At 28.7% G+C, this 6,000-nt stretch overlaps 1 protein-coding gene across 2 annotated transcripts in view; it reads left to right on the top strand.

The window, feature by feature from the left end:
- Positions 1 to 2,446: 2,446 nt before the first annotated feature.
- LOC118188929 (uncharacterized) overlaps positions 2,447 to 6,000 on the top strand; it is a 151,591-nt gene continuing 148,037 nt past the window's right edge. For both annotated transcript variants that reach the window (XM_085807253.1, XM_085807243.1), the window contains exon 1: positions 2,447 to 2,487. The gene's annotated coding sequence lies outside the window, so the exon portion shown is untranslated. The remainder of the gene's footprint in view (positions 2,488 to 6,000) is intronic.

The raw sequence follows: 6,000 nt of genomic DNA, 5'->3' as shown, positions 1-6,000 counted from the left end.
TTTTTATATACTTTTTATTGAATAGGGGCCCAATTGTTTTAGTTACGCTAGTGGTCCTATGTGAATGAAGGTTGTCGTCCATAAAAGCAAACTGAGGGTCAGCCTTCATCTCTGAAGAGTTGAACACAGGGCCCTTTTTCCCTTACCTCCCAGCAATGATAGAAACCTCTGTCAAAGACATGGAAGTCTGCGTGGGCCTAGACGGAAATATTCTCTGCCATGCAAATCTGTCTCGTGTGTTGGAGGACAGGTGGCGAGTCTTTGGTTCTTTCTCGACACATGCCGGATTCATATCATACTTTATTGAAGCTTTAAATCATTACTAAGCAACACACACATATTAAAATATTTTATTGCAATGAAATGAATTGTAATTAAAGAGAATTAATCATTTGCTATAAATGCAGTACGGAAAACGAAGCGAAAATAAATAATAAATATAATTCTCTTTAATAATTTATAAATACGAAAGTACTTGTAAAGAATTAATTTAGAAGATACATTTTTGTTCAGAAACTAGCTTTTTCAATTCTTACTATGGAGGAAAAGAATTGTAATTGCAAAAGACTGGAAAAAATGGTAGGATTTTCTTTCCTTTCTATGCGAAAATGGAGTTTAGAACTATTTATATAATTGGGTAGGTTTTAGAACTTTAAAATTGCTTTGTTTTGTCATTTAATTCAAATAATCTTTTATCGTAGTCTTATTGTTTCAGAGAATTCAATTTTTTTTAGTAATATTATATGTAAAATGCATGGCATACTATATATTAATATTATATATTTTATAATATATACATACTTTAAGTACTTCACAACAAAATTAGACTAAGAATGTTATATACATATATAAGAGTGTTATTTAAAGAAATATAAAATAGGCTAAAAATTAGAATTAAAATTTTTCTTAAACACGTCCTGCGCTATAACTGCAGGATTGAAGTAGAATAAACTAAAGCATCTAAATTAATTAGTAAATTGGAGTAAAAGCAAAGCAATTCCTCTATAATATACTAACTGCAACCGTGTATAAGAGGTTTAACACAAGGCAAGGCAGTTCCTCTATAATATAATTGCAACTGTGTGTAAGAGGTGTTAAACCTTTTATACACAGTTGCAAATGTATTATAGAGAAATTGCCTTGCTTTTATTCCAATTTACTAATTACAATTTACCAATTTATATATATATATATATATATATATATACTAAAGTGTATTGGTGTTGGTGTATTTAATTATGGCAAAGCACACTAGGGCTATCTGCCTAAGAGGATGGATGCCTTCGTGGAGGACTTTCTAAGGGAAGCCAGGCCATTCGCGGGATTCGAACCTCGGACTGAACTACCAGTGTTCAGCGGCTTTACCGCTCGGCCGCTGGAAAGAACTTTTACGGGGACTGGAATTTAAATCATGAATAACAAAATTTCAATCTTTGAAAGAGAAATTAATAATTAAAAACAAGTAATTATCGCTATTGATCGGAAATTTATTTTCGATGAATCGAATTTAATTTCGATGAATTGATTATTAATTTATTTTTCAAAGATTGAAATTTTGAATTTTGTTATTCATGATTTAAATTCAAGTCCCCATAAAACGTTTTTTTTTTTTTTTTCATAATTTACATCCAAGTTACTTTAAAACACAATTTTCGGAATTAACTTCCTACATATGAGTTCCCTCTTTTTTGATACTTCTACTAAATTTATATTAGGAGATAATATAATCAGTATTTCTTTAGTAAATAAATTATTATTATCTTACTTTGCAGCTTTTGCGCAAGTATTAGAAAAAATTGTTTTCGAACTAAGTGAATTTTAGATCATTCAACATATATATAAACCTTTAAACCTAATAACAGGTTAAGATTATATGGTACTATTCCAAATTTTTTGCGAATCTTAAGGACCGTAAATTATTCATTCAAAATCATATATTCGTAAATTGGATATTCATTCTAATGTATGGACAACATTACAAAAACGAAGTTTTAAATGAACAAAGAGTCTCAACAGAACTCTTTCAGAAGATGATGGAATGACTAATCCTTTTCTGACATGGAAAACTCCTCATCTAGTTGATTTTGTAAGATTATCTTTTTATTTCACTCTAAATAAAAAATTAAAATTTATTTGCTATTGTCATTCTTCTGATACATTTCATGGCCATGATACTGCTTGAAACTGTCAGCAAAACCAAACAGAGAAGCAAATGGTTCTTTCATTTTGCGAAAGAACACAAAAGACGACGCCATTTTTAAAAATGATTATAAAACGTATTATGAGTTTGTGTTGAATTACGTAGAAAATACCTCGCAAAATATGGTCGATAAAATTCCCTCTGGCGACTGAAAATGATGAGCTTCAATTTATGGCAATCGCAACTCCGCCGAAATCTGGCGATGACAGCCTTTTTCAGTTCTGGCAACCCCTATAGAGAGAGAATAACAGCTCTCTAAAAATGCTTGCTGTAGCTACCGTTGCGAGGTAAGTTATATAAGTGCTTTTTTTGTTTTTATTCTACTCTAATGAGAGAATCGAAGCCTGCACTGCTGATATATAAAGTGACCATACTTGGACAAAAATTCTAAAAATGCTAGAGGGCGAAAATGACGGATAAAAACATTTTGCTTTGTTCCGTGAGTCACCACTCACGCTCATACTCAGAAGAGGGGGGAATATTTCTGAGTTCCATCTCAAAAACTTCGAATGAAAACACGCGCAAAAAAAAGTGTTGCGACTTTGCTTCTTTTCTGGTGCTTGTAGCTTAAATAATGAAAGTAAAACCCTGGGATATTTGCTGTTGTGAGTTTTTTGGGATGCGATTATATTTTGTGGATATTGTAAGAGTGGCGGCGACATTAATTTCCGATTCATGAAGGAACAGCCACAGGGATTGCCGCTGGAAGCTCTTCATGCTCCCAGCGGTGTACGAAAGCATCACCCATGGAGAGATTTTTGTTCTCGCTTTGAATGTTGGGTTGTAAAAATGGTCTGCTCTGTCCTTTTTTTTCGGATCCTTGCTTTTTTATTTGTTGTTTTCAGTGCAAGTTTCTTTTCTTTCCCGCGATTGTTTAGATTGGCGCGGTTTTCTTTGAAAGCTTCGAAACTTTTCGCGAGAAACTAATTTAACGGCAAAAATAAGGGATGCGATTTAATGATTGGTGTTGCTGGAAATGAAGCGTAGAGAAGTGATACATGGAATATTTCGGGTATGTTATTATAATTCAATGAAATTAAGAAAGGTATGTTATTTTATATAAAAATTAAAAAAGTTTTAATGTTAATAACATTCCTTATTCTTTTTATAAATTATTAAACTTTTATTTAAAAGTTATTATAGTTTAAAAATTGTTTTATTTTATTAAAAAAGTATTTATTACAAACAATAATTAGTTAAAAACTTAAACGTATTATTTTTAATAACAGTATTGTTATTGAAAAATATATTTTATGAGCTTATTTAATTTAATGTTCAGATAAATTTTTTTGAAATTTTCCAAATTATAAATTTAACGTCCTTTCTAATGTAGATAGCATTTTATGTATCTTTTAAAATTTTTTATACATAAAACTTGCATTCGTATTATACATGCGTATATTTATTTATTTTGATTCTTTATATTCTTCTGAATTTTTTTAAAAAACTGAAATAGTTATTTGTTAGTTTGTTAAAAATGATTCCATGAAAAGTAAGCAAATAAAATGAAATATAAATTAGAAGAATTTTTTTGGGGCACCATTGTTCTTAAAATTATGTACTTATAACATTTTAAACTAGTGTTGAATTTTAAAAAAAAATGCATTTTTCTTTGTTAGCTTAGAATTAAAGAAATAGTATTTTCCAAAGCAAAGGTGAATAAAATCATCTGTGTTTCATTATAAATGCATTTATAAAACATATATCATAACACAAAATATGAATGTCAGTGAAGTATATTTCTCCTACAAATGTTTTGCAGTATCCTTATAATTTTCTGAGCATAAAATTATACTAATTAATAGTTACTATAAATTTTTATCTGATTGATGTATTAAAAAATAACTTTTGAACAATTATTTCTAATATTTGTTGTGTATGGATGCATTGCCAAAGTATTTTCGAAACAAATACAAGTTTATTGGTTAAACATAATTCTTTTAATTCTTTTTTTTTTCTTAATAATTATTGCATATTTTTTATTAACCAAGATAATTTTGAATAACTATGATCCTATAGTATAAAAATATTATCAACTATTGAAAGAAATGTCAACAGAGTTTATATCGCACATTTTTTTGTATATCTGTTAAGTACAGAATTATTATTTGTTTTCAACATACTAAAGCAGTTGTGAAGTAATATTAATATTAAACATTTTATGTTCCAAGATTCAAGCATTATTCAAAGCTATGGTTTTGCTGTGCTTATAACTTTTGACACAGGGTGATGTACTTAGATTGAACAATTGATGCACATTTACATGTTACAGTATCTTAAATTTGCAGTGCAGAATTGTGTTTTCACATTAACTGACCATTATTTTTATTTACTGCTTAAGCTATTTTATTTGCTATTACTACATTACTTTAAATTTATGATGACGGGTTGTAAAGTATGTCAGAAAAATTAATTTTATGAATAAGAATTACTTAATTTAAGTCATCTGTTCCACAGAAGTATTGGCACTTCCTGCTATTTCTATATATTGTTTACATATGTATATATTTAAATTATTAATGATAGGGAAATTTAAAATAGCTGAAAATTAATTTGTTTATCTGATAAAAATGATGGAAAGTAATGCAAAGAAGATTGGATTGGATTGGATTGGATTATTTAATTATGGAAAAGCACACGAGAGCTATCTGCCTAAAGGGAGGGATGACTTCGTGGAAGGCTTTCTAAGGTAAACTGGCTCGTATACACATTACACATGAGGAAAACCACAAAAATGCCCATGCAGCCAGCCCATTCGTGGGATTTGAACCCCGGACCGAACTACCAGTGTTCAGCGTCTTTACTACTCGGCCACTGGTGGGCTAAAGCAAAGAAGAAAACTATTAATATTATATATATATATATATATATATAAAATTTGGTACTCTTCTGTTATTGGTACCAGATTCAGAAAGGTAGGTATGTATACACGTGTGTTTATGTGCATATATGTGTGTGTATATAAACACACATGCATATGTTTGTATATATATATATATATATATATATATATATATATATATAAACGCATACATGAACACATACATCTGTACATACATGCATACATATATACGTTTCTGAATCTGATCCTGAAAATTTACTGTTCAATGTATCACAAAAATGATCAGACACAATTTTTTTTTTTCAAGTAATTGAAGGAAAGCTTTGAAATAAAATAGAAAATAATATTTTCCCTTTAAATACATATTTCCTTAGCTCCCTCTTTGTACTAAATAAATTTGAAAAAAATTAAATAATAAATTTAAAAAATAACATTTTAGGCTGAAATGAGGGAAAAAAGGTATCACAAAATTAATTGGACATTTTCATAAATTATTAAAATATTATTAAATAACTTATTAAAATCGTCTGCAATAAATAAAAAGTGAACTTTTATGGAATTAGCTTGGATAAAGAATTTAGGAACGATCTAAAAGTCATTTGCTGTATAATTTTAATTTTCTTTTTAGAGAATACTTGTTATTTCATTTTTTTTTTTTTTTTTTTTTTTTTTTTTTTTTACAACGGCTCGATCACAAAAGCAAACATTGTTAGAAACCTGCAGATTAGTTATTGATTTTCACAAAAAAGACCTGGAAGTCTGTCCAAGTTATATGATCGAATGAAATGCTTTATTCTAAGGAATATTAAAAAGAATCCAAAACTGAGTGCTCCTAAACTTGTAAAACTATGTGGAATATGTGTAAATCCAGAAACTGTAAGAAGAGTAATGAGATCTGCATGCATGAATAGCAAGGAAAAAATTTTATGTCATTAAAAAAAAAAATCTTTGACTCTAC

This window comes from Stegodyphus dumicola, chromosome 1 (assembly GCF_044657685.1).
Source record: "Stegodyphus dumicola isolate Sdum_Otavi_A_Nest chromosome 1, ASM4465768v1".
NCBI lineage: Eukaryota > Metazoa > Arthropoda > Arachnida > Araneae > Eresidae > Stegodyphus > Stegodyphus dumicola.
This window is presented reverse-complemented; position numbering and strand designations above follow the sequence as displayed.